Source organism: Colias croceus, chromosome 4 (assembly GCF_905220415.1).
Source record: "Colias croceus chromosome 4, ilColCroc2.1".
Taxonomy (NCBI): Eukaryota; Metazoa; Arthropoda; class Insecta; order Lepidoptera; family Pieridae; genus Colias; species Colias croceus.
This window is the reverse complement of record NC_059540.1, coordinates 1,812,573-1,835,337: the sequence shown is the minus strand read 5'-3', so window position 1 is coordinate 1,835,337 and position 22,765 is coordinate 1,812,573. Positions and strand designations below refer to the sequence as shown.

The window sequence follows — 22,765 nt, the reverse complement described above, 5'->3', positions numbered from 1 at the left end:
AAACATATTTTTAACTATAACAAAAAAGCATACACTCACCCAGGAATAATGTAATTTACCAAATTTCAAAATTTATTCAGTAATTCATCTAATCCATCAATCCCTAGAATCTCAGACACAATAGAAATCTATTGTTGTCGTGCCCCGATCGGGGCGCTCGGTGGTCAATGGGTTAATTACTAATTAGTAACAGAGTTTTCAGTTGTTTCATACAAACTGAAGAAACTAAAACTTAGTAAGGTGAACTTAGTCAGCTGCGCGTACCGTTGGTCGGGTATGAACACGGTATGAACATAGAAGAGCCCCTACACCACAGACTAATCAAAATATCAAAATATTACACCTTATCTTCACAATTGTTAGCGTTGGGCGAGCAGAGGCAATAACGATAGTAAGGACCTAAATGTCTATGATCACCCGTCATTGTAGAAGTGTTTATTCATAATCGCCGTTATGCCGGCAAACATCGATGATCATTTTTTGGGCCAATGAGCAAAACAGCCAAACCTGATGAGCAAAACAGAAAAATATACTGCCTCATAATATGCAGGGCACGTATATCGCGTAGAGGAAGCAATCATCTTCTTGTACAACTCAATATACCTAATACGTATACATAAGGAAATCCCGGTCAAAAAGCTAATGATATTATTATGAAATTCCACTATAACTATGCTTTCTCGATGACTCAGCATCCACTCGTTATTTCCCTTTACCGGTTTGTCTCTTCTTATTTTAATGCACCTAGAACGAAACTGTTGACTCACAAACCTGTTTTCGATTATCTGTACCTATATTGAATGTTCATTAAAAATATTCCTATAGGCTTATATAAATAAATAATGAAGGCAGTTATTTTTTGTTGGTACTTTTTATCAGTACTGACTAATGAAATGATCGGTTATTATCGACTAACTACATTGTATGTCATCAACACGTTCCCGATTTTTTTACTGATATTTTTGTACTTAAATCTTTAAACGTTTCGTAACTAGACTACTAACTATGTAGGTACTCCAATCAGATCTACTTTTCATCGCTTTTAATTCATAAACAATTTGAAAATGAACTAGTGCCCTTAGCTATAAGAACACGAAATCCATCAGCTACTTATTCTAATATCTAACTGTCCTGTGTTGTGGTCGCATGCCGCGTTAGCAATGCTCTTTGATAATCGATTCATCACGATTTTCACATTAGCAATTTTACAGTAACGTTTTACTGTTTTTTACTAGTTCGAGCTGGAGATGAGCACTTAGTATTGGAACTCCTGTTCGAGAATTAGCTTTAGCCTTTAAACGAACGATTTGTAAACTTCTCTTACAGCTAAACGATCATCATCGGCATACATGGCAACAACGTTCTAAATTTATCTTTACTGAAAGAATCCAAAAGTTCAAAATTTAAATTCAAACTGAAAAAGTAGCTTTCATAAAACTTGGACCAATTATGACCATGAACTGACCACCTCCCATATACATCGTGCAACACCTCGTGGAATCTCAAACAGGCGCATATTATGGATTTTCTTTCAACTAGGTATTCACCAGTTATTCAATTAGTGCGGCTCGAATCCTTGGCCCGCTTCGTTGTTTGATTAGCATCTCATTATTTATCACGAGCAATGTTTATTTTGCCATACACTTGCTAGCAATACTTACCAGTATGGAGGCATTTTCTTTCGCAACCAAATTTTGATTGCGTTGATTTAATAAGCTAAACATTATTTACCTCTTTATAAGGCAGGGCATTGTCTGTTATTTTTTTTTAAGTGAGCAGATCTTGCCTAAGATACCCACGGGTCCCAAGGAAGGCGCCGTGGGATATGTTGGATTCTTACCGACTAAACTCCACCGTGTATCTACCAACTGCGGGAACAATTCGCAAAGATAATAAATATGACATACAACATTTTTGCCTAATCCACATGAATAGAAGTCCCATAAATACTTAAATTAATACCCATATACTAATCCTGATATTGATATAGACTTTAATAGTATCAGTCACCAGTAAGATAAAGTTTTATTATAGCTAGGTCTTGTAACTAATACAGCAAACGAAATTTGGTCAGTTATCTTTAGCAAAAAATGTTTAATTCTCCGAAATAAATAAACAGAAGGTCCTTTATCAAACTGTTTTCAGTGTTTATCTGTTTCGCATGCGCACACGCATATCACATCCGGACCTAAGTTGATAGTACGCATGTTAAAATTCTAGACTTCAATTGCATTTTAAATGAATTAACTACTATTTCAGTATAAACTTTAATTATTAATGTATTGATTTTTATTATTAATTAGAAAATTATATGGTTTGGTTCGAATTGATATTTTCACTCGTCTTCAATGCAATTTCTCGTAAAGTAGCCCAAGTTAATAAACAAACAATGTTATCCATGTGCACCGTGCAAAGAATTTGCAAAGATAGATTCATATTTAGCACCATAACGTCGCGTCGGCGTCGCCCCAATTTTGTTCAAATAATAATCGAAGACTAAAGGACCAAAGCATTTATCCAAATTCATCGTATTTGTTTACAATAAAAACTTATGTAACAAAACAATAAAATATTCATTTCCTTCCACAAACAATCAACCAATTACCAATCAACATAACAAACAATCAACATAACATCTTCCCGCATATAATAAAATGGGTTAATCGTTGCATTAATAATCTTTAAAACATCAGTCCCACGCGCCTGTGCCTAAACTTTGTCCCGTTTTCTCTTATGATATGCTATTATGATACCATCACGTATGTATGGTTCTCATGTACTTAAGTTTATGACATGTGCAATGAAAAGGGAAACCTTAATGTAAGTGCTACGGATTATCTCATAGTTAAAGGATTGATTTTTCATAGCTCTGTTGTTTGATTTGAAGTAGATTAACGAATTAAGTATTAACGCCTATTAAACAAATTAAACTTCTAAAAAATATTTTCACGTTATCTCTGATACTTATTTAAGATACTGTTTGTTTCTTCAAATTCTAATAACTACAATGATACCCTCAGCGGTTGAACTATACTGACACTTAACTTTTTTATTTAAAGAAAGCAAACGAGCTGAATTAGTGTTTATCGTCCAATGGTTTGGGTTAACGACCAACTAATGTGGTGTTTGTCTCTCGTTAGGGAAAACATGTCTGCACTTATGGGCTTAACGAGGGAGATTGGTTAATTTAACACATCACTGAGACGGACCATGTTTAGGCATTTTATGCAAAATTACATTTGAAACCTTATTACCTACTGGGGACAAATTTTCACCACGTCTCTACACAAAACATAATCTGGTTCCAGAGTAGCAATTTATTGTACTCTCACCATTTTTCAGCATATTTATTACATCTACGTAGTGGCTAATAAATGTGTCCTGGCACTGCTTGATCTATTCAACTTTTTATAAAAATGTACCGAGCTAAGATTTCACAAGTTGCTTTAATAAAATTTTAGGTACTCCCAAGTCGGAATCGATGAAGTACGCTTGTACTAAAATATCACTGTTTAATCTCACAAATGCCTGTTATCTTGTTTTGAGTGTATCCTACCTTAAAAAACTGACCTGATAGAGAACCTACGTTACGCCTAACTATAATAATCTTACGACCTCTAAATCTCACCAGGTTTAGCATCCGTTGTTACCTGGTGGGGTTGTAAGCGTTCGTTCTGAATATTTTCAGTCAAAGTAGGTACTATTAGTTTTTGTCTCGAAGAGAATGGAGTAATCGTATTGTCATACAAATCCTCATTGGGATACTTATGAAAATGTATCGTATTAACAATGATAATAAGGTCGAATTCTGTTTGTACTTCAAGACTGCAATTCCACAATTTGCACGTTTCACGCACGAAACAAATGGTTTTATGGGATTGAGGTAAACTAGTCGAACTGAGACGTGCCTGCGTACTTCGCAGGTTACGCGAAGGTTTGTTGACTCCGAAAACTTGCCATTTGCCAATATAACGGTTCCGTGAAATGCTTACTGGCAGTGATCTTGGCGTTTTGCATGATTGAACCCAATTTTATGGGAACGCTCCATTTTTAGTTGCGTAATTCGTAATAAGCCTTGTTTTAAAATTTTTCACGGTCGAGGTGAGATTTAAGATAATTTGCATATCTGTCTCTTGCTCGCGATTTCATACGTGTATTGCGTAGTAGGTAAAATCTTCTATCTTTTAATTGACCTCAAACAATCGAATAACTAAAAATTCAACACCACATAGAATTTTAAATATGAGAAGGGACAAAAAAACGAACAATCACACTTTCGTATACACCGACTTAAGCATAGCTTGGTCTCTACTTCGTAGGACTGTACGAACAATATGTAGATATTTACTACATTGATATAGATAGATAATAGATTACTACATTGGTTTTACTTTTTTTAAATACTGGCTAGTGCCTCTGTGAAACAGAAGCCTCATTAATTTTAAACAAAACCGAAGTCTAATGTCTTTCTAATCAATACATAATGTTGCCTCATTAATATGTGCCGGCGCGGTTAAGGCAGTTTCTTATTCGTCCAACATCGCCGTTACGACCACTGTTGCAAAATAATCCTGCCAGCTTTCTTGGTCCGATCACCGATGCCATTCCTACCACGTCAGTGTACGTGGCTGAGTTAGAAATATCTAATCATGCTTGTAAGAGGCAATTAATCATATGACTGAAATTATCGGATATTATGACGGAACATACGGTAGGGCATACAGTTATGTGAAATGCATAGCGGCTTGCATTGTAGATTGTACAATGTACACTTATATACTGATACTCCCTCGACCCTCGTTATTAGGTAGGTATATTTCTATCAAAATAAGAAGCTTTTGAACAATTTATGCAATCAATTATCCATATTGCTTTCGTATTAACACAGGTATAGCGCCCGGCAAACTTCTTGGCCAAAAAGTAGCGTGGTGGGGGAAGTTTGCGCATCAAGTTATAGTACACTAGAGGTCCGCCCCGGCTACGCCCGTGGTACTTATTTCGCAATAAAAGGTAGCCTATGTCCTTTCTCGGGTATCAAAATATCTCCATACCAAATTTCGTGCAAATTGGTCCAGTAGTTTAGGCGTGATTGAGTAACAGACAGACAGACAGAGTTACTTTCGCATTTATAATATTAGTATGGATTTTTATATGCGCAAGCTTCCCCCACCACGCTACTTTTTGGCCGAGAAGTTTGCCGGGCGCTTTATTAATATTAGTTTAACAATAATCAACAACAATGAATAGAATCAAACTTGATTGTTTAATTCTAGCATCTTTAATTTTGCAACTTTCACGTGCCTTATTTCCTGAAAAGTTTATCTTCGCAAGTTAGTCATGGATTAATTATAATTAGATTTAACAACGCGCGTGCTTTTAATTAAATTTCAATACGATAAATGGTGTCGGAGAAAGTAGACAATATTTGATTATTTTAATTTAATGTTGGTTATGTAAAGAAGTGAAGCTGGCACGGGATTTAATCATTAATGTTACGTCATGTGAAGGTAAATGTATATTATTTTTGGAATTCCAATCTTTCTAGATGTTTCACTAATTGAAAATTCTCAATACTTCTTATATGGAACTTTGAAGCTTTGCTTTTTAGCTTGCTAATTCATGGTGTACCATGTATGTTTAATGTTTGCGATACCCGTTAGGATAGTAGAATAGTAAGTCAAAGACTACTTGTATCTGTGTTTGCTTATATACATTTTATATGATTGTGATATTTTCAATATGTATCCTTCTTCAATCATCACAACATTCATTGAATCTTTGTATTCCGACCGGTGACGTTAGATGAAAATCTTTAAGGAAAGAGAATTCGTTATGCTTTCCTTTTCTACATCTTCATTTCATACAATTCTAATGTGGCTTCCCAAACAAATTGATATAACAACAATACAATTTACAATATCTGATGTAGAATTTAGGTTCTTCTATAATCTCTATTTCGTCTTCAAAAGTATTCATCAGTGACCTAAATCTGCAAAATTTGCAATTACTCCACCATAATATATAAAACAAGCCGACCACATGACTTTTAAAAACATGCTTTTTAAATGAGTAGGAAGAAATTCGTCTTCAACAGATAGCATGATTATCATTCTCAATCTAACACACGTTTGCAAAAGTGGCGCTATGTCGAATTGACCGTGCCAATCCGTTACATATGAGTCATATGCTATCTTGTAAACAATTTGAGTGAAATAAAAAGGTCAAGCTTGAGCCATTAGTTAAGACTTACGACTATAGGTGTGCCAATAGCGCCCATGTCTTATTCGTTAACTTGACAACCTTCGTAGCAAGTTTACGGATAATTTAGATAAAAATGTTGGATTTTTTTGTGATGTTTTATAGCACTTGGTTTATTAATTAAATGGGTTATAAAAACCACATACTTATTTCTTTTTCCAAAAGAATAAATTTTTCAAGATATAATCCATTTTGGTTTTGATTTCATTAATATTTTTAATGAATGCATTCAAGAATGGTGTACTTAATAATTTTCACTATCTACAAGGCTATGTTTGTTCACCAGTACTTCTGGTTTCCCGTGGGATAAAAGTGCATCTTAGTGCTTGGAACGAATCATAAAAGGATCCTACCTTATTAGTTAAGACTTCGCCGTGGGAATCTTGCGGAACATTTTACAATGTTCTATCAATGAACTGCACAGATTTATTGCAACTATAGAAATAAAATTAAATCATTACGAAGTCATCTTCTGCTTACGTTTGTGTATCTTATCTTGGTTTTCTTTCTGAAATTAAGTGAATAGTTTGATATATTCCTATAACTATTGGCTATCATATAATTGGTACACGTAATGCATAGCTTTAAACGTTTCAGTTATATAAGTTCTGAATCTTATAGCACCGGAGATAAACAAATAAATTGCTCATTTGCTTTAATTAAGTTTATCAAACGTTTGTGCCACTTCTAATTGACGTAACGTGTGAAGTGTGCATCTCTTACCCAAACCATGGGTGCCATTAACTCCATCACTAAAGTTATGTGCTACCATTGTCTAACAAACTGTTCCGTTTTCCGTCAATAGCTCTCACCTGTTATGTATCACTTACATCACTCATTGTTCCACGTGTACCCGAAATTAGATAACATTTACCATGTCAACGGTGGGAACTCGCCGTAATCTATTGTTGTGCCTTCTTGATACTTTCTGTCATTTGTCAAGATTCCGCTGATGCGTGGATTTAGAAATTTGATTGTGAGTATCATTTGATTGGTAAAAGTAGCAGGTGATTTGAATTGAGTTTCAATAGATGTAATTTTTGTGAAATTTGACGGATATTGTTGTTGATGAGTACTATTAAAAGAAAATTATTTAATTTTATTATTAATAACGGTAAGTTGATTGGATATTAATTGGCGATTGTAATCTCTAATTACTTGGCATGAATAATTTAACATGTAGATATACTTAAATTATTGAAGTTCTCTCATATTAGTTGATTTCTATGTACAGCATTAGCATTACGTAGTTCTGATTGGAACTCTTCATTCCCTGACCAATGATAGATCGACTAAAGACTTTATATCCTTTTGATATCAAACTCATGACTGTTATCCACCAGATGACCTTACTTGTAAATCGACACTCGCCTCACGCCCCGTTACGTCCCCATAAGCTATTAAACGATCCTCATCAATATTCAACCTTATACCTCGTTGTGTCAATTGTGTGTTTAACATCTACTTAACTTTCTCTTTTAATACACTTATGGCTATACGCAATTGCATCAGTAAATGTTCCTTGAGAACATGTCAATCTTACAACATTAATTTCTCGACGTGGTGGTCCAATGTGGAATTCAGATTGATCGTATACGATTTATTTTGACATATCAGTTTATCTACTGAGTTTCTTACCGGCTCCTTGAAGAAACTGCTTTCCGAACCGATGGTAAATATTAAAATATGTTTTGAAAGTGCTTCAGAAGTAAGTATAGTTGAATAAATAAATGTTTGAGTTTATGCTTATCAGTGCAAAATAAAAAATAAAATATTTTGTACCACAATTATATATTCGTTAACTAGTTTTGGTAATTAGCAGTAAATGATACCTAATTCTTTCCGTTTAAATATAACACGACTTACCACAAAAGTAACCGTGAACATGATCTTGACTTTCTACTTCATTTGGTTCTTATTCAACTACGTTAAGCGTTTAAGCTTAAATTTTAACGACTTAAAAAATACATGTTGATTTATTTTCACATTCTTTGAACCGTTTCTTATCATTGTACAATCCTACTTTGTTATTAAGCATAGTTTCTATCGCGGGCCTTGAGCGCGGCAACCGAATCCAGAAATTCCGTAACGAAAAACCTCACGCTCCCCACTCCGACAGGCACGGAGGATTGGCTTGAAGGCATGCTATGCAATAGCTTTACCCCGGCAGTCCCCGAGTGCCACACGTATTTTTTTTAATTATCAAACAATTATTTATGTTTGTTGCTTGAAATTATTAGTTATTACCTTTACTTATTTAATACTTGTCTCTCATTTTACATCCTAAAAAATCAAAAATGTCTTGGAATCAGGATACCAGATCCTTAGCTTTGCTAGCCAAACAAGTCACGCATAGAAAGAGAGGCTGCGAAAAACGCCCACAGTCTGCAGTAGTGACCGAAGCCTGCGCCCGCGCACACGCGCGCCGCGACGTTTACAGTGCACCGTTGACAAATAAGTGCGTGACTATCTTCCCTTTATAATTTACTGATAAAGAGATAGATAGTGTGTGTGTGGTTGGATTTCTCACTTGCTTTTCTACTATTCTAAAGGTTCGTATAAGATGAACTACGTCAGTTGTATGGCATTTAGATTTTTTCTGTTTTACGTGAATTCAATGCCAATGGTATGGAATGAAACAATAGATTACGTAAAAGCGTTTATTATTTGTCCTGTTCGAGTTGTTTTTACGTTTAATGAGTGTCGTGGAACGTAGTTATAAGTATTATTGTGAAGTAAATATTTTTATGACTTTTATTTATTTATTTATTTATTTATCATTATATCAAATTACCATTACAGGCTTAACCTAATGCGGTATTGACTTACACTAAAAACTTTACACAGAAACTAAACTAATAATAAAACAACTTAAACTAACAAACTAGATAGTAATTAATCTAAGGAATAAATTAACACGATAATAATTATACAATTAATAGCTAATAATATACAGAAGAACCTTTGCTAATTCACCCAACGGGCACGTAAAAATGTCCACTTTGCCATGGAGGTCATTAAGGATGCGTAGTGCTCGCACGAGAGGAGACTTCGCGAGCAGCATGGTTCGCGCCTGAGGGACATAAAGTAGCGGCGGCCTGTGACGCTTCTCAGTATACTTGTCCGGCACACATAATGAGAGAGATTGCAGCATTCCAGGGTTATGTGCAAATCCCCGCAATAATTTAATTAAATACAGCGCAATGGAAAATTCCCGTCGCACTCTAAGTTCATTGTACCCTACCATACCCAGTATGAATAAGGTAGGATACATTAATGGGTAAAAGGGGTATACCCCGTAAAGTTTAAAATAAAGGTGTCTTACGAATTTATTTTGAACCCGCTCTAACATCACATTATATTTTTCTTCATGTGAAGACCAAATATTGGAGTTGTGCTCCATGTGGCTGCGTATTAGCGCGTTGTATAGCACTTTTACAGTTGCTACATTTGTAAAGTCCCTTACGTGCCGCAGTAGAAACCCAAGATTTTTGTAAGCCTTTTTGCAAATATTTGTGATGTGCTCACGAAACATCAGGTCCGGTGTGAAGTATACTCCTAGATCACGCACCTTATTCACCCGTTGAATAGGTACGGATCCAAGCGAGTAGTTGTAGTGTATACTCTTATTCGCGCGAGTGAAACTGACTACGGAGCATTTAGCTATATTGAAATGTAGCTTGTTTTGCTGACTCCAGCTGAAGATGTTTAGCAAGTCACTTTGTAGATGCTCACAGTCCGTCTCCTCGTTTATTCGGAGAAAAACTTTCAGGTCGTCGGCAAAAAGTAGGCACTGACTGTACTCCAGAACATCCGGTAAGTCGTTAATCATTAGAACGAACTCCAGAGGACCGAGATTGCTGCCTTGACTTACGCCAGACCTTGTAAAGAAGGGCTCGGACTGACTTCCATTGTAAGAAACATACTGCTGCCGGTCCTGCATATACGATGCCCAGAATTGCAAGAGCTTCGGTGTGCATCCTACTTCCGCCAACTTCTTCAATAAGACATCATTGTCGACGGTGTCAAATGCTTTTTGGAAGTCCAGGTATACTACGTCTACCTGCACTCCTGCATCCACCGCCGGAACTAAGTTCGCCATAAGATTGAGTAAGTTAGTGGAAGTACTACGCGCCGGCCGAAACCCATGTTGTGCATCGCACAGCTGCCCCGATACCTGCTCGTACACCCTGTGATGTATAGCGGCCTCAAAAACCTTTGCAGGCGTTGATAGTACTGCAACAGGTCTGTAATCTTGTACGCTGGTACACAATTTAGCCTTGGGCACAGGTATCACTCGCGTAGTTTTCCATAGTGTTGGAAATGTATTTACATTCAAACACGTATTGAAAATATGCAGCAGTGGCTCAGCCAGCACTCGAGCACAATCTTTAAAAATAAAGGCTGGTATACCATCCGGGCCGGCTGAACGCTTTGGCTTCAACCGTGTTAGCGCCTTCCTCACGTCGGCAATGCTAAGAACATCTAGACTTATGCGCGCGCTGCTGGCTCCGCACTGACTCGCTACCTGGGTGTCAAGAACTGGTGGCTCTTTGTTATAAACCTTTTTAAAAAAGGCTGCGAATTCTTGAGCACACTCTTCATCCGTTAGAGGTATACCTTCTTTCATAATAACATTAGCCCTATTTGATGAACCACGTCTCGACTTTATATATTGCCAAAATTGCTTGGGGTCCTTAGAAAATTGATTTTGAATTTTATTTACATGTGCTTTATAAGCATCATCAATACTATTTTTTACTATTTTCCTATACAGTGAAAATTCTCTATAATCACAGTCTAACTTTGTTTTTTTATATTTTTTATGTAGTAGAGATTTTGTTTTAATATTTTTTATCAAGTCTGCAGTGTACCAATCTGGATAATGATATTTTAAGTTGGTGCTCTTTTCTGTTTTTTTGGGAACACATTCCTCTAGTATACTGTTAATTGTAAGATAAAAATAATTTAGAATATCCTCCATATCGTGCATTTTATACAGTGCGTCCCAATTTACCGACATTAGCTTTGAGTATAACGTGTTATAGTCAGCTTTATAAAAGTTCCACCTCGGCCGCAAATCATGAGCTCTCGAATCCGTCGGGTGGCGGACAGCGGGCGCAACGGGCGCGACGTGGGCGAGGCTCACGCGCACCGCGAGCGGTGGGTGATACGCGTCCACCGGCACGAGCGTCTCGTCCGCCGCCGACACACACACCGGCGGCTTCGTTCCCGCGTCGAAACCCGTACACAGCACCAAGTCTAACTGACGGCCTAAGCTATTCGGAACGTTACTACATTGGGTGAATTCGCAAAAGTGTATAAAATATTCAAAATAATTTTTAACATTCACTGAGCACGAATACATATTGAAATCTCCAACAATTATTACTTTCCTATACTTAGTACAAAATTCTTCCAGTATTCTAAATAAAAGTAAATAGTCCCGGTCCGGACTGTTAGGCGGAATGTATACTACACAACACAAACACAAATGATTATTATTTATAAAAATGTTTGCACAGGCCACTTCAAACTTACAAGAGTCTATAGACACGAACGGTATACATACTTGTCGCAGCTCGTACCGCGGCGCGGCCACAAGGAGCGCGCCGCCCTGCTTGCGCCCATCAGCCCTGTCGCAGCGCACTATGTGGTATCCCGCCGGTACAAGTTCCAAGTCGTGTATGGAATCAGTGCAGCCAGATTCGGTGATCGCGAACAAATCGGCATTCATCAAACCTAGGTTATTTCTAAATTCCGTTACCTTTGTTCGAAGACCCCTTGCGTTTTGATAGTATAAGTTAATAGTTCTATTTAGTGGCACCTTTTTTTGTTGATTTCCGAAACCAAGTCCACTCACTAAATTGTGCATTCATTGGCCAAATTTCCGGCTGGTTTAATTTGTTATACAGTGACTCTGGTAGACCAATTATGAACGATGCGTAGTCGCGTTGGGATTTATGAATGATTTTTTCAGTTTTAATTCCAGCATCGGAACCACATATACTTTCCACGTAAGTAGTTACGGCTTCTAGTGTTGTTTCAGGTTGCAATCTCCAAACATGTAAGTATTTCTTTCGCTCCATACCTTTTAATGCTAAACATTCCGCATTTTTCCCCACTCGTACGTTACTCAGATGCTTCAGATTAGATTTATGTTTTTTTGGTACGGTCTTCCAGTCGTCTTTCTTGCTATGCTCCTCATTTCTGGGGCTTTCATGGTCTGGTATTGAACCCTGGGTTACATCTGTAACTGTGCTTAAATAAGGCTCCGTGCGACTTTTTGTAGCCCCTGTGAGCTTGTCTTCTTGTCTTTCTATACTGCTGTTACGTATAATATTCCTATTATAATCAGAAGATGACTTACATAACTCAGTTGATGCGATATTAGAAGTTGTTTCCATTAAATTATTGGTAGTTTTCATTTCTAAAGCGCGGACTATGTCCAGTATACATCCTAAACTAGACTTTGTTTCATCAAATTGTTTTTGGAGATACTTTATTGCAGTGTCTTGGCTTTCCAAACGAGAAACGATTTCGCTACGCAGTTTATGTAATTCTTCTAACAGCATAGCATCCGTACTACTCGGAGAAGAACTTATTAATCGATTCCCGCGCTGAGTATTAACAAAAGTGGGCGAAGAGAAAGTACTCAAATTCAAGGAATCAACACATTCCGAACATACCCATTTCTTCCTATAATCTAACGTAAATGCCTTAAATAAATCCCGCTCAATGTTCAAACATTTTAAATCATATGTTTTCTTGCAATATTGTTTCGAGCATTCCATAAAACATTCATCGCTTATCGGTGATCTACAGCTGTTACATCTATTGTGACTCATCGTGACCGTTAGTTCAACCGGTTTCTTCGTGCGAATAATGTGCGTAAAGGACAAAGGTATCAAACGCTGAATAAATCGTAGCTCGTCCTTGTCCCCCAAGGTGAGGCGGAGCTTTCCTCCGCAACGTAATTAGGTCAAGGTCGCAATTAATTAGTACGAATCTTCAATTGACTTTGGTTCTTATAATCACAGGATACAATTTCCTTTAAAGGCAAAAATTGCGTGAGGTTAAACTGGGAATTTTTAAGAAACCGAAAAACACGTCCACTCTGCACAAGATACAAACTTAACTCTTATCTGATAAGGGTTCGCTCATAACGTATCAACAAAGAATCTAAAGATCTGAGCATGCTTAATTGCTTGAAAAAGCAAAACAATTAAGCCTATTAAAATTCGTAAAAAACGAATAGTCATGTTGTAATAATTTAAAACCTAGTTGTAACACAAAACCTTGGTACAGTGACCGCCTCCTTGGTACAGTGGTTGACGCATGGGCGTAGAACCAAGGGGTCCTGGATTCGATTCCCGGTGGAGACGAAGAAAAAAATGTCTCGGTCTGGCAGGCCACAGAAGGCTGATCACCTACTTGTCCCTAAAGAAATTCGATCAGTGAAACAGATGTATAATGCATCTGCCCCTTACCCCACTTGGGGTCAATTTTGTAACACAAACCGTAATGAGCAAATAGAGAAACTAAAGCCTGAAAACATAAAACTACTTTCCGAGCATATTTTTCTGATGTAATAAAAGAAAAATTACCTGGGTACTTTGATATGTTTAAAAACCACGTCACATAAATTAACGAAGTACCTAGGCAATAAAATGTAATTAATATTGTTGTTTATTAACTTTGACTTATGAGTAACACATCGGTAATGAAAGATAGTGTTATTACACCATTAGGCTATAATTATTGCAAAATTAATTATTGAAAATACCTATACCTGCCAGCATTTTTTACCTTCAAAAAATATTGATTAGTGATATTATTAATTAGGAAAATACCTACTTGTTATGAAACCCTTTGAAGTTCATCATTTTATTTTACAGCTTATTTGTATTTTATGAAGTCATTTTTATGCTGTATCATAATAGTTATGCAAGAATTTCAAAATTCTGAGAAAGTCGTAGGTAAATTAGTCAATAAATACCTTACCAATTCATTTTATCATTAATTAGAGAAAAAATGGCACGTTCATGTTTATTTTCTCATTCATTATCAAAAACTCATTAATTCTTAAAAATGGCAAACACCCACTCTTTAAAATTGACTAGAATATTAACGTTAAATATTCCAATTTATATAAATATTTGGAGTACAAGAATCCAATCTTCATCCCTTTTTATTGACAATTTTACCTTTAGGGAGAGTCAATTTCCTCCAACGCTACCTACTCTAAAACAAGCCCATATTATAAAGTTAATCTATATGTATAATTAGGTCTCTTATTAGGACACGAATTCATGACACACGTACACAAATATGTACTCCACAAACAATGCATAGATACGTGGGTAGCATGGATTTACACAGCTGAAATTTTCAAGCCTTTGTTAACAAATGAATGGGTGAATTCATCGTGAAAATTGTTTTGTGGCATTTTTCTTTTATGTACTATTTTCAGTACATGTATTTCAGCTTCAGTAGCTTCAGTTGCTCAGTATATAAAGAACAAAATCTGTTAGTTCTTATGTATCTTTAGTTATCGTTCTTATTTTTTGAGTAAGAGTCCTATAAAGGAGGCCCGAGAAAAGATGGTTTTGTTGGTTATAGTTCGACATCAATTACCTATGACTGCATATCAAATTTCTGCCAAATCCGTTCGACAAGGAATCTATGGAAACATAATTTTATCAAGATTATTATTGTTCCTTCGAACAAATACTGTTCTATGCATTTATAATTGCATTTGAACACAAAACAAATCTTAATAACCGTAGCATGTATCAAATGAAATGTGTCGTTGTTCATTCGCTACAGTACCAAGAGGTCGTTAGTTTGACGATAACTTGCACACAATAGTAAAAACCCGTACCGAATTCAATCAAAGAACACTCGTACGGAATATAAATGTGCGTTTGCATTTACCTGTTTGTTATTACTTCGCAAATATATGTGTTTGTCTTGTTACAATTATAGATGTGATTGCTTCAATTCACTCAAAACAAAACCAGCCAAGTACGCGACGGACTCCTAGGGCTCCGAACAAACCTATTTATTATGATGTTTTAACTTTTAAATAAGGGTTCCGTATATTTCCTTTTGAGGTTCCGAACCCTAAAAAACAATTGGATTAAAGTTGAAGCCTTATGGAATAAGAGAGTACGAAATAGGGGGAGCTAGCAAAGGATATGTATCGGTACATTTTTCACATCAATGTATCGGTACATTTTTCACATCAGCACTGCAAAGGACAACATCTAATAAGTCAAAGAAGACATATTGGTAAAACCGGCATGTAGTACCTACCCTACCGTAGAACCGATAGAAGTTTGTAGGTAACTCGTATCTATCTACTTATTCGTATTTGGCAAACGTAACGTATAATGGCCCAACCTCTAATAGAGAATCTGCGTAACTACAGTATAAGACAGTCTGATGATGAATCCTCACTGGATCGTTAGTAAGGAATTAGTAAATACGACTCTAGTACTTTTGGTCCTCGGTTCCTTTTACCAAGATAAAGCTCTTTTTATTATTTAAATCATTGCTAGAGTTTTTGTCTCAAGAAATATTTATTCCGTCCTTATTTGCAAGTGACTCTCAACAAATCTGCTCTTAAAAGTGTTAAAATGTATGTCGTAATATAATACGTGTAACACAGAACGCCATATTATATGGCAGTGCGTAGATACATAGGTAATAGGAACATGGGCTATAACTTCATACGGATAATGTTATCCAATCTTTATGTAATCCACTAGATACATCTTAATTGGGATCTATTTTACGTTTTATAGCATTTGAGATACAGTAAGAAGAGTCTCTAAATTTCTTGATATTCCAGGTTAATTTTTTCTCATTTTATTTCGAATATTTTTATCTGTAGATGTTATATCAAATTTCTACTGCCCAGTAATAATCCACGCATGTACACAAAATCACTCAAACTAGAAGATTTAAATGATTTACAGATTATTTATGAATATTTAAAATCAGACAAAGCCGGGGCTTCTAACTAGTGGTTAAATTATATGATTACAAGGTGCATACCATTATGGGATATTACATCTTACAACCTCAGTTTGAGAGCGGACATAACGTAACTATGAGACGAAATTAACGAATTTAGTTCAAACTAATTGTCCATAGTAGCAATTGCTATTATATCATCGTGATATAAATTTAAATACGCACTTTTGTAGTTTAGGAAGTAAATGATTGCATTCTTCCCTTGTTCATTTCCCTTATAAACGGATATCCTCTTTTTCAATTAAATAAAGCTTGAGGCTGAGACAAATTTGACGAGGACGTCTCAGTTTATAGAGATTTTTACAATGTAGATATTTTGTAACACTTAGGGCCGATTTTTCAATGCTTGGATAAAACTTATCCGTCCAATAAAGTATTACACGATAATATTAAACTGTCAAATACGGTCAATTAGAATACGTTTTTTAAAATGGTAGTTTTATACATTATTCGACGAATAAGTTTTAACCAAGGATTGAAAAATCAGCCCTTAGCCTTTGTATTAACTGGTACTTAAAGAGTTATTTGAATAATTTAAAAGAACATCAGTTCATGACAACACACCAATTTTTGAGAGAATTTGAATTAAACTTAGAATCTTGCAAGTGTCACAAAGATATATTGCACACCTTAGTTGCACACTATACCGTATTTAACAAATGTGATAGTTATGTATGTATTCATTATGAAATGGTTTCCTCTTATCCATGAAATCAACCCCGCTTTAAAATTACATACCTAATATAACCTCGTAACTGCTTACGAAAAGACATCATCTAACATGTGCTCATTTGTAACAAACTTCTCATTAAAATATATAAGTAGTATCTTTATGAGTTATTTTTAGTTCATGACTATTTACCTCTTGTCTAACTAAACGTTAAAACATAAACAGGTATTTTATGTCTTGAAATGAAATTTAAGGAAAGCTCGTCCGGTGAAACTACTAACTAGTGAATGTATTGTTTGCTATCAAACAAAAATTTCGTCAGACCAACGCGATAATAACTGCTAAGTACATAGTGTATTGTAAATATATACTTATTTTATATCACATCTCGTACGATGTGTAAGAACGAAGATTTACAGCTTCAGAGATCAATGAGTGGAGCGTATAAGTCGTAGAGTTTGGTATGATGTAATAATAGTACAAAAGAAGGAACTTTCTTTTTCATTTTCATAATATCAAAAATCTTCTTCCAATTTGATCAGTTCTATTGTAAGAGCCACATGAGTTTTAAAAGATAAAAAGTAGAGCAATAGGTAATTATGATAAATGATAATGGTCATTAAACTATTGAGAAAAACCTATTAAAATGTTGAGTCACAAAAGCTGATTTTAATAAAAGAATAACTTCCCTGCTTTTAAACGACGCATTACGTGCAACTTTCTTATAGCATTACTCAATAAAAATTATTTTAAAATGGTAAATGATTGCGACGATTCGCATAATTAACATTAATATGTTTTAGTGTAGAGCAGCCACGGAAGTTTATTATCTAGACTAACCCAGTTCAATATTTTTAATCTGTTTTCCGGCTCACAGACACGACTATGTTACGATTCTAGTCAGACGTATCCAATAGGCTACACGCAATTATGCTTTTTTAATTAAATGTCGACTTTTTATATTTATTATTTCATGTTTATTTTTTCGGAGAAGATTCTAAATCTAAACAATCAAGCTATTTCTATACAGATATGTATATGTATAATGTATTTGTATATCCAATATTTGGGTTTTCTATTTTTTATAGTTTATATGTTTAACTTACTTATAACTATGTCAAAACAAAAACAAGCTCATATGCAAAGTCTAGGTATGTTGAATTTTGAATAATTAAGTAACTTTCAATTTAATAATATATTTTCTACAAAACGTCCATCCATAATATTCGATCACAGATAATTAATAGAACCGCTATAGACAAAGTCTATTTTTACCCAATGTAAACATTTATAATCATCAATTATGGTAAATTATTCAAAACCTTCGTTGGTGGTAATTCTGAATACAGTGAAACATGTAATAAAATATGAGTAATCTTTAATATATATAAATCTCGTGTCACAATGTTTGTCCTCAATGGACTCCTAAAACACTTAACCGATTATAATAAAATTCGCACACCGTGTGCAGTTCGATCCAACTTGAGAGATAGGATAGGTTTTATCCCGGAAATCCCTCGGGAACGGGAACTATGCGGGTTTTTCTTTGAAAACGCGGGCGAAGCCGCGGGCGGAAAGCTAGTAATTATACTATAATGACATGCAAGAGTAAAACAAATAACAGATATTTATACCCATAATACAGTGCTTAATGTATCCTATATAGCATGTGTATGTAGGGTACCTACATTATTTTCATAGACTGTATTTGCTATAACCCGTAGATAAAGAACTGTCATTAGAATTCTTCAGATATTTGTGCGAAGGCTCTGTCCTCTGCGGTTCTGTACATGTGTTGATTTATAAACTTTTTATGACGTAATACTGCTGCGTGTTTCCTTGATATTTTATCTCTCGTTTCATCCCTTCCATACGTAGTTAAATACATTATGTTTAAGCAGATTTAAGACATCAATTTTCATAACATATTCATCTCTGTAAAACGAAAGCAGCTAACTCTAGACGTTTTCAAATGACTGACTTGATGTCAAAATAAAACCATTAACATTTAGGACAAGAAATTTGCTCACTAGTTTTTGCACGATTGTACAACATAATATAACAGCGGGTAACAACGCCTTAAAATTTCGCAATAACATAGAAAATGTAAAAGTAGTTGCAGAAAATAAATGTGCTACATACAGCTGATAAATCTTCTCTCGAGGCTAATCTATAAACATAACAGAACTTAAAATGTCTACACGACGAAGAATGTGTAAGCAAATGAATAGCAGATGCAAGTCACTGATCGCCATGCCAGTCACGATGTGGACAGCGGGTGGATGAACTTGCTTCTATTCAGATGAATTTGCGCAAAATCATAAGGAGTCTATGTAAATGGAGTGTCAATTATCTCCCATTTTGTATTATCTATCAAGGCTGGAGTTTAGCTGTATTCTGGGTTGTAAAATATCTTGCTAATTGCTAACAAGAACCAATTTCCAATGTAGTGAATGGAGAATTGATTTTCTTCTTAATCCCACGATAGCGCAGATACCCACAATCCAAATTCCAAATAGACATCGCAGGATATTCATCATTAGCTAATCTAGACACGCGGCAGCGTGTCAAGCCGAGTTCAAGCGAAGAGAACTGGCGAGCAGCAGCCGTGTGTATATTTACACGAACCATTTCGAGCCACTTTTCACCCCCTTATAACTCAAAAACTATTTAAGTTATATAAACCAAATTTGGTACATATCAAGAGGACCTCAAGATAAACAAGAACCTTAAATTTCATAAATACAGATTAAACAGTTGCGTAGATATTAATATCCAAAAATCGCAATTTTTAAGACTGACTGACTTATAGACATATACAAAACCTAACCCACTTCCAGATGACCTAGAAAGTTCAAATTTTGTAATCAACTAGGTAATAGTGAGTGTACAAAGGAAAAAATCAGAAAATACTGAATTTATTTGTATTTAATTTTTTTTTCAATGACATAAATTTTGTTTGTATGGAAAAATGGAAAAGTTTAAAAAAAAAGAAAATAGTATATTCACCTTACTAGTCTTAAAAAATAGATCAAAACTAATCAGTGGCCGAAAAAAATTTTGAAATCCATCAATAAATACATACTGTTTATATTTTGTGAGGTTCTAAAAACTAGCCTCATCAAATTATGGGGTTCAATAGGTCATTAGTTGTTTGCTTTGTGAAAATAATTATATTATTCAAATTAAAAAAGTGATATTTTGGAATAAACATTGTTCTCTAAGGGAAAATAAAACAATTGAGTTTTCAGTCAACCTAAGAACTTAATACATCTTTGTAAATAAATTTCTGGACTGTCTGCAGAACTTGGCACAGATTTAGATCTCATTTCTTTTTTTGGCAAATTAAGTCAACGATTGAACTCGGCTCCAATTTTTACATTTATGTTTTTGGTTGGATTTTAATCACATAAATCCATACTAATATTATAAATGCGAAAGTAACTCTGTCTGTCTGTTACTCAATCACGCCTTAACTACTGAACCAATTTGCATGAAATTTGGTATAGAGATATTTTGAAACCCGAGAAAGGACATAGGATAGTTTTTATCCCGGAAATCCTACGGGAACGGGTTTTTCTTTGAAAACGCGGGCGAAGCCGCGGGCGGAAAGCTAGTAATATAATAAAGAAGCATTGTATAACATATTGTAAAGAATTAGATAATATTATCCATTTTGATATGAGAATAACATAAAAAGTTACGCTGTTGTATCCAAAAACCATCAATTTGAGAGACGTTATAGCCATCGTAACTTCTGTAGACACATAAATTATACCTTTGACTGTTATATTTACTGCACAATGTAATTGATCAGGCGAGAGTTATCTTTCAAGGTGTGGCACGCGTTTGCTCCATTTATCAGCGAATAATTTCGTCATATTCAGCGCAATGCTTCATAACGTCTTGAAATCTGTTTTAGAAGTTATGTATTAATTATGTCTAGGGGCATAATTCGTTCAATTTCTAAAGCAGTCTCTGAGTCGGATTTCTACAGTGTGATATTCGTATATTTGCGACCCACAATGGTGAAAAGCCAGCGACCGACCTCAGCCACCAGCTTAGTTTAGAGACAGGCTTAGTTCTAGCACTGGATAATTGAAGGCTGTTATTTTATGTGTTTGTGTTGTATGATGATATCGAGAAAAAATTCTGGGTCGTTAATAACCTCAATACATTGACATTGAATGCAATATTAATCTTAACACTTATAGTATGGTACTGATACTGGTAGTATCTAAGTATTTGGAGCATTTACCCCTTTTCAGAGGTTGAAGCTCAGGTGAAGGTTGACGTTGTAGGTCGCGACCTTTGTTTTAATTCGAGCAGTATTTAAGTCATTTTCTTGACCTAGGTGATTTAGACGATTAGACCATTTACGCAGCACTAACAGAAACTATACAAGCCTTTCCAATATTTAGATTAGAAAACATCGCTGGCCATAGCATACAAATCACGGAATGTAGCTAGTAATATATATTGACTTAAAATTAATTACTGCTCAGCTAAATATGCAATACTTTTTTATAGCTAATAATTTATTCCTTTTTCTGTCTTTATCGATTCGTACATTCACTTTCTATTCGATTACGAAATCGATTTTGATTGATAACACGCGTGCGTAGATAAGATCTCAACGTGGGCTATCTATCATATCTATGATTATTCATTATATTAGGTTTTCAATAGTAACATATTTTTCAGAAAGGATTACATGTTACTTTTAATCGTTTATCGCTATCTATGATCTGCGTGCTACTTTTTTCTATTGTTTTAGAAGACTTGCGCTTTGATGAATAATTTGTAAATCTGAATCCCACCTAAAACATTTTCATGTAAAATGTTGCCAAGACGATCCCATATGACTCGCACTGTCAAAAAGTTATCAGATCTCATGTAGAGCCAAGCTTCTAACACTACACGCCCTAACTCTACAAGGCCTAACTTCACAAACTCTACACCTTAGTCAAAATATGTGGCTTGGCCATTTCGCTACATTCACATCGGCGTAAGGTGAAAAATTAATTCACTGTTCATTACTTTTGTGTTATACAATAGTTCTTGTAGTAACGAACGGCCAAGCCACATATTTTGACTAAGGTGTAGAGTTTGTGAAGTTAGGCCTTGGTGAGTTAAGGCGTGTAGTATATATGTAGTATATATGTATATAATACATACTATATACCTCAAATATTATCTAATATATAAAAATCAATGCCACTTTTCGTTGTAATTCCATAACTCGAGAACGGCTGAACCGATTTCGATAATTCTTTTTTTATTATATTCCTTGAAGTACGAGGATGGTTCTTATGTAGAGAAAACGTTAATATGTACCACGGGCGAAGCCGGGGCGGACCGCTAGTATTGTATACATATGTAGCATGCCAATTATCAGCTCATGTGTCAATCATAATGTCAATGTAAGTTTTTGTCAACTATGTATATATTTTAATTATTAGGTATCAATCAATAATTATTAATACATATTTATAAATATGATTTTGAAGATCAGCAATATCACCTTAATAATAATAATTAAATGGTACCAGTACAATTATCTACTATTACCTACGCTTAAAATGTGGGCAATATTTTAATTTTATTTATTTTTTATTTTTGTAGTCATGCCATTGAATGCGGATTTCGTTAGCATGTACTTTGACCTAGAAAAATTATTCTTAAGCAATCGGCGTGATTCACGCTTGACTGACCGCACGTAAAAAGCGTGTATGGGAAAAGGAATCTTAATTGTTTGTAATACAGTATAAAATTGTGAGATGCTGCTCCTCATTC

The 22,765-nt window shown here is 35.1% G+C and overlaps 1 protein-coding gene across 7 annotated transcripts in view; it reads left to right on the top strand.

Annotated features, from left to right (window-relative positions):
• Positions 1-22,765, top strand: part of LOC123691045 (rho guanine nucleotide exchange factor 15) — a 134,558-nt gene that overhangs the window by 1,423 nt on the left and 110,370 nt on the right. For 6 of the 7 annotated variants that reach the window (XM_045635233.1, XM_045635234.1, XM_045635237.1 and 3 more), the window contains exon 1: positions 8,658-8,810. The exons of the other annotated variant lie outside the window; for it this stretch is intronic. The gene's annotated coding sequence lies outside the window, so the exon portion shown is untranslated. Of the gene's footprint in view, positions 1-8,657; positions 8,811-22,765 lie in introns of those variants that run through there. 7 annotated transcript variants of the gene reach the window in all.